The following is a 7,723-nucleotide window of genomic DNA, read 5'->3' on the forward strand; positions in this document are numbered from 1 at the left end:
AAGCCAAAATTGGCATGCTGTTGTGATGTTCAAAGTCTTTAACCAAGATTAAGCCTGATGCTATACAAATACAAATGAGGGATATTATTCTTTCCTTTCCCTGCGAACGACTTCCCCCCCTCCCTGTTATCCTCAGTGGCTTCTGCAAGCCCATATTCTTGCATTACTTCATTCAGAAAGGAAAAGTGCTGGAAGGGCAAGAGGTGACATCTCTTGTGAAAAAAAATCTGTAGGGTTGTTCATTTGCTGGGTAGGAAGGAGGAAGAGGAAGGGGAGATTTAATACCAAGATCACAGGCAAGAAACCTAGCATGAAATCATCCAGCACTAGGGTACAGATTTCCATGAAGAGCTTGCTGCCTTGTGCTTTGCCTGGCACGAGGCTTACAGATGGAAGCTAGATACTTTAAAATTGAGCCAAACATCAAAAATAGGACATCATGAAAACATCATTACTAATTTATGTCTTCTCCCAACACCCACTGTTTTGTTCTGTGAGAAACCAGTGATGAAACCAAGGTACAAGGGGAGGAAAAAAATAAAAGCCCTCAAAAAACAACCCCCCAACAACTAGAAAGAAAACCTTGTGCTGGAAATCCACACTCTTTGGTAACACTCTTCCACACCCGTAAATATATCACAGGGCTTTCTAGCCATCCAACTGACCCACAAGTAACCTGTGTACTCAGGCCGAGATGCCCACTAACATCGCTGCCAGGACAGCACCTCTCCTCACTTTTTCTTTCAGTTTACCCTGTCCACCCTTCCAGCTTCCCTTTCCACACGAGCCGGTCTTCCATCCAACAGGCTAGCGTACGTTCTGCTATACCTCCTACAGAGCTATAACGGTCTTCTAGTCAAAAGCACTTGTTTTTAGAGCTGACGGGTAGGACTAAGAGTCCTTAAAACAGATCTGAGACACAGTAAACACAAGGGCTGGAAAGCTATGTGGGAAGACCAGAAGAAACAGAGAGTACGTCATGCTGACACTGCGGCAGGCTAAAAGGCTTCAGGAAGGAAAATCTGGTGCTCGTGACATGCAGATGGCAGAAGAGATGAAAGGAAACGCGAGAAAGACGCGCTGATCCTGCTGCCATGATCCATGCTCACAAACATGGCCGATGAAAGCGGCACTGTCAGTGGGGAAGAGAGAGCAGACTTCTACCCGGGCACCTGAACCCAAATCTCTCAGCCGACTCAGAAAAAAGTATCACAAGGGAGTCAGCACAAAATACGAGTGCACTATAAACCAAAGGAAGCATGTGCAGGTTTCTTCCACAACAGCCATCTCCTCCTGTGGCTAAGGTACAGCTTTCTGCTCGGGAAGACCCCATCTCAGTGATGCACTCCCACTACCGTTGCCCTTGTGCAGAGGCTCCCAGCAGCCGCCCGCGCCTGCCAAGCTGGGCTGGGAAAGGGTACACTGTCATATCCCAAACAGGCCAAGGCTAAATCGGATTCTACTAGTGTATTTTAGCAGGTGCCAGGTGAGAATTGCTCAAAGAGTGATTACTCAATCTCTTTGCTGTTATCCAGGCAATTTTCTGCTCCAGATCTAGCTAGGAATGCATTTAAAAAAGGGAAAAAAAAGAAAAAAAAAGTACTTGAACTATGCCAGGTTTCAAACACCAGGCATTTCAAGGACATTGCTAGAAAATTACTATGTAAAATAGAATTATATATGGGTACAACAGTTGCAAAGCAACGTATTTTCACTTGTAAAATTAAAAACTGAACTTTGCTTGGGGATGGCAAGGAAAATTCCATCTGGAATAAGGAATGTTTTTAAGTGTTTGAGATAAGGAAGACCGGAGACAGGTTTAGAAATTGTTTTACTCTCAGAATTACAGCTGTACAGCTAAACCAGTAGTTTGGCACTTCATCCTGTCACCCGGAGTGTACTTAAGACATACTGACTTTTTACATGAAATCTTTAGCAAGCTGCATTACTCTAAACTGCCCCCAGAAACACCATCAGAATTAGATTTTAATTTTTAAACTTCTGAGTTTCACAAGAGTCACAAGAAGATAAACATTTCTTGGAGAGCTCCGCTCCCTGCCAATGCTGAGTTGTATTTCAGTGAAATCATAAAATCTAAATGGGAAACTCACCAAGTCTGAAGCTTTATTGCCTTTAAAGTGCCTTATACCTTGCCACAGAGAGAGTTATATAGTAGACTGCCTTTCAGCCAGAGGCCAAAATAAGAGTTTGACACAGCACAATATAAGCACTTATCTACGCAAATGCTTTTTTCCTGCGTGAAAGAGAGATTCACTACAATAATTGCAATAGACAATATAAAGGGGAATCACTTAAGTTTGAATAACTGAGTTCACATTCCTGGCCCTTTTCTTCAAGCTGGCAGCATTCGTTTACCAAGGCAGTACTTTTAGTTGAATGGTTTTAGTGCTTTCTCACATCAACAAGCAGAGTGCAGCTTTATCATTTTTTAAAAAGTAAGTTCATCGCTAGGGCAGACCTGTGTCCTTGACACTGCAGGTGTCAAGCTTTCAGAAGTACAGCTTCAGAAGCGACTGCAATATACCTTCACAAAGGCAGCTAGTGAGATCAGCTGCTAGCTGGTGCAGTAAAATAATTAAATGACTATCCAGCCCAAGACAGAACATGTATTCATTTCCTCAACAGAATTTACAACTGTAGAAGCTGCCACGCACAAAATACAAAAATACTCCAAATCCACAAACTAGGATGGAAGAACATAAACTTCATGCTGCAAAAAGTGGGATTTCTTTTCAAAAGAAAATCACACTCTCTGAAAATGTTCTCTCTGCTGCAAACAGACATACCTCCACTGGAGAGCAAGAGAGACAACCACCTTCTTCCATATAACCAAGAACCGCAACACATAACCAAGGTTCCTACCCGACTCTTCTGCGGAATTTCTAGTGTCTGGCTAACTAAGAGATGGGAAATGAACAGTAAAATATTTTGCAAAAAGACAGACAAACAGTCTAATACAAGGACGCAGTACAGAACCCTACTCCCACAGATCAGAAAAAGAGTCTGAAAGCCACAGAAACTGTTTAGGACAATATTCTCTGTTTTATACACTTTGCATGCTTTGGAAAACCCCCAGCATACTGTTATTTTTGCGCAAACACCAGATGGCTAAGAAAATATATCACTTTCTCTGTTTTCCTGGCCCATAGACATCATTTCAGGGAACAGGACTGTGATCTGATAAAACAGATCACAAAATTCAGAAACAAAGAGGGGACAGAGATGTATGGTTTTCAAGCCACAGAGCAGTGGCTGGTAGAATTATCTACTTAAAGTTGGTAGCAGCTCCAACCCCTAAGGCAACCTCTTCTGTTCATAAAGAAAAGGAATTTGAAAGCAGATCAGTCTGGAATAAGAATAGGGTGTTTTCAGCCTCCTGAAAGATAAATCTGTTACGTAAGTATTAAAGCATATCCACCCTTCCCTAGGTGATAGGCCCACATTGATAATTATCTGTGTAGTGTATTCGTGGTCTTTAAGCTGCAGTGCTCCTGATGTGTCATTTTTGCATTACTTACCTGTATTTTCACAGCTTCCTACACGTCAGTACTAGCTGCTCTCCTGATGGAATCCAGCTCTTTTCTCTTACTTACTTTTTCAAATGGGGTAAGATACCTCACTATTTGATTCAGACTTACCATTATGCCTGAAAAGCTCTTAAGAACTTATGAGGTACTGTAAAGAAGAGCGGGCACTACTGGAAAAGCCTGCTTGAACAAAAATGGTGCACACAGATTGACAATTTGCAACACACAATAAGGACTCAAATGGTCTTTGAAAACAATAAGGAGGAGAAATGTCTTACATGAGATCCGAGAATTACCCCATCAAGACGTATTCCTTTCTTCTCCCTGCTCCCTCTCGCAAAGGCAAAGCCAAGAGCAAAGGAGATTCATCCAAGTTCAAAGAGTCACCATTTGATTAAAAGTTTCTGGTATACAGCCAATACAGTAAGATTTTAAGATACAACAGAGTTGTATCTTAACAACAGGGATACAACAATGAATGCTATACTGTTCATCCAGTACATACACGTACCACTGCTAAACAGCCCTTTTTTCTGAGACACTGCCACAAACTGTTTCCATTTGGATAAGAAAGGAAGGGAATCTTAATTTGTACTTGAAACAGCTAAAATGTTTTAAATGTGTTTCTGGAATGGACTTTCAATCCTAGAAGTCATAAAACAGAGCGGGGAAGCCAAGAACCAGATCCAATTTATCTTAGACCAGCTGTGACATCTTCCTAATTCTGTGAACCCTGACGTTATAATCACTGAAAGTATGAAGTTAAGCAGTAGTAGAGGTATATGTCATGAGGTAACTTGAGCTGCTTTAATTCAGGCCCGGTGATCAGAGCACAAACCAGGAAGAACACTCTGCAGTCGAAGTTACACCTCCGAGGGCAAGGAGTCGTTCCTGTCAGCACACCCGGCAGGGCTGAGATCTGTGCAGTTTTACCTAAACACATGGGCGGCTATTGCTAGACTGCTGACGAATACAGCTGTGAGGTATACAAGGCATTGTACAAACTGTTCTGAAGCTTCACTGTTAAGCACCATACAAACCAGACAGGGCAAGGGAAACCACCTGGAGACCTCTAAGCTGCTGGCAGGTGCAGCAAGGACTGGTTTGGATGTACATACACATGGCCTGTGAGCATCTTAATTCCTCTCTGCTTCTGAAAGAATCCAGATCAGGACATTTTCCTCTTCCAATGACAGCACAGCTGCCAGCAGGACACCTACTGATTTGCTTGGTGTTTATTTGCATGCTGTGCTTGCTTACTGCCTCCTGGGCATAAATATCCAATTTTATCCACTTATTTCAGTTTCCTTTGTATCTGAACGCACGAGACACCTCACTGTACAGTATGCCTCTAAGCCTGTTATTCCTCAGAACACTAAAGGGCTGGGCTTTGGAGAGAGCAGTTCTATTGCATTTTTTTCCCCCATGCATCTTACAAGCGGTAAGCTTATCTGATAACATCGTACACTTACAGACTCAGGTCTCCATTATCTGGGGATGTCTGCATCACAGTCTTTTGCACTCCAGATTGTCCAAGAGGTACAACACAGGGTAACGGCAGAGCACTGGCTGACTGCAGACACAGAAGACCTGAACACCGATCCCGAGTCCAAAAGGCTACCCAGCAGGTTACTTGCAGTAACAGCTTTCTTTCCCTGTATCTATCTCAGTTTCCCCATTTGTACAGTCAGTCCAGTGATGTTTATCTCAGTTGTGAAGTGCTTTAAACACTAAGGATGAGAAACACTATGACATCCAGATATTATCCTTCTTTGCATATGCTGTGCTTTATTACTGTGAGCTATGATCCAGCATTTGAATCACTGACCTCCAAGTCTGCCTGTGTAACTCCAGTCAAGAGAAGACAAACTGACCCCAGGCACAATTTGCCCAACACTCACACTACTCAAGTACACAGAAAGACCAATTACAGTAAAAAAAAAAACAAAACAGTGCAACGAGCTGCAAAAAATGTCAATTCAATTTATAATACAATAATCAGACTATAATAGGACTCAATAGGTAATTTCCTTACTGTAGAGCTTCCAGAAGGTAACCGTACTAGTACCCTCCTTTTATACCCATTGGCTTTCATCCTTTACTGAATTCCTTGCCTCAAATTATAGGAGCAAAGACTCTTTTAAGAGCCCACACCCCATGAGCCATGCATTTGAACTGTAGGGCAAAATCCAATTCTTGTAAGCCCAAACATTCATTACTGATTACAAAATTACTTGGAAATCTCCCACAACAGTTCGGTTTCTTTCCATATCATTCCCTTCACTATACTTTGAAGAGAATCACAGAGGCAAAAGCCAAGCTCTGGCTAAACAGCCACATGCTACTTTAAAGCACAAATGAAGGTAAGGGAAGTGAAGCCAGGGAGGTCTCAAGGCAAAGCCTGAGGTAGGGGCTTGGGTTTTGCATCACAAGCATCAGCTGGAGAACACGAATCTGAAAAGAACTGGTGAATCTCTGCTGGAAGTGCAGCAGTAGGCCTCCACAAACACCATTACTGAAGATTTCCACTCAGCTGGCTGCAACATATTAAGAAGGTTTTCCCCACGGTATGCATCTATTTTCTCATGGGTTTTGTGCCCTCGCATTCCCTTCTTTCCCCTTTTCCTTTCCGCAGGTCTGCGTTAGGGTCCACCTGCTTGTTGGACATGAGCCCTACAGAGAGAGCGCAGCTGCAAGGGGCACAGAGCGTGACACACACCGCCTCCTTATGCAGTGAAACTCAAGGGTAACAACAGATCCTCCTCTTCAGGATGGTCCCCCGAATCCACCGGGAACAGCTGCCGGCTGCGCCCTGCCTGGACTTGTGGGGTCCAGAACCACCCTCAGGTCTGACCAAAAAAAAAAAAAAAGAAAAAAGAAAAAAGAAAGAGGACTCCCCGAGGACGTCGCCATCCCCCGAACGCTGACAGGAACACGAACACCCCCCCCCTGCGGCACACGGCACCGCTGCCGCTCAGCCCACACGTCCGCGCTGGCCCAGCGGGAGCCGAGGGGAGAGGGGCCACGGCCGGATCCCCCAGGACGCCCCAGCGCCACCCCGCTCACTGCAGGGGTGCCCTCGGGGGTGGGGACAGCGATGGAAGGACGTCTGGCAGCCTCTCGCCGCGGGAAGGGCATCGGAGAGGCGGCGGCAGCCTGCTCTCCTTCCCCACCGCACGCCGAGCGGCAGGGCGACGTGGGGCTGCCCCGCACCCCCGCCGAGGAGGGGCACCGCCGCCTGCGGGGATGGAGGCGGCGAGAGAGGGGCGCCGCCGGGCTGGGGCGGCCCGGCAGCCTGCGGGCTCCTAGCCTAGCGGGGCCCACGGGGAGTCCTGCTCGCCGGGCAGCGCCAGCGGGCTCACGCAGGCCCCCCCACCCCGAGCGGCCGGCGCCCCGGCCCCACGCGGTTCCGCCGCTCACCGGGAGGTGCGGGGCTGCGTCTCCTCCGGCCGCCGCGCTCCCTGGCGCTGGGCTGGGCTGGGCTGGGCTGGGCTGGGCAGGCGCCGCCGCGGGCCCCCACGCTCTCTGCCCGCTGCCCGCGCGGCCCCGCCGCCGCTCTCCGCACGCCTCGGCCAATCCGCGCCGCCGCCCGCAGCCCCGCGCCCAGCGCAGCCAATGGGGACGCGCGGCTGGGGCTCGCCCCCGGCGGCGCGCGGAGGCGGTGGGCAGCGCGGGGCGGGGCGGGGCCGGCCCCAGCCCGGTGCCGCGGCCTGGCGGGGCGGGAGCATCGCCGGTCCTTGCCCCGCGGGGCGGGGGGCGGGAGGAACAGGCTGTGTGAAGGGGCTGAGGACTGGCCTCGCTGACGGGAGGCGCGGGAGAGACGGTCTTCTCCCGAGGACGGTCGGTTAAGGACCAGACCCTCCCGAAACCGTGCTGATGGATCGAACGCACCGCTAAGGACGGACCCGACTCGCAACCGCTGTCACAGCGCGCCCCGTCAGAGCGGGGATCGCCCACGTTGGCGACCTGTCTCATCTGGCAGGGAAAACAAGGGAGAGAAACCAAAATCCTGTTTGCTGGCACTAGCAGCTCATTTCCTCCTGAGAAAGGAGCTGCCAGCCCTTCTCTTGGACTGCTCTGCTTCGTTCAGCTCTGGAGGCCGTGCTGCGTCTGAGAGAAGGGCAGGGGAGCCTATTTGCTAATCGTGATGGGCGTCTGGGTCTCCACCATTACAC

The 7,723-nt window shown here is 48.2% G+C and overlaps 1 protein-coding gene across 1 annotated transcript in view; it reads right to left on the reverse strand.

Moving 5' to 3' along the window:
- The window catches only part of ABAT (4-aminobutyrate aminotransferase), a 62,829-nt gene extending 55,775 nt beyond the window's left edge, over nucleotides 1-7,054 (reverse strand). Inside the window, exon 1 of the mRNA XM_076350667.1 lies at nucleotides 6,969-7,054. The gene's annotated coding sequence lies outside the window, so the exon portion shown is untranslated. The remainder of the gene's footprint in view (nucleotides 1-6,968) is intronic.
- Nucleotides 7,055-7,723: the final 669 nt, after the last annotated feature.

Source organism: Aptenodytes patagonicus, chromosome 13, assembly GCF_965638725.1.
Source record: "Aptenodytes patagonicus chromosome 13, bAptPat1.pri.cur, whole genome shotgun sequence".
In the NCBI taxonomy this organism is placed as follows: domain Eukaryota; kingdom Metazoa; phylum Chordata; class Aves; order Sphenisciformes; family Spheniscidae; genus Aptenodytes; species Aptenodytes patagonicus.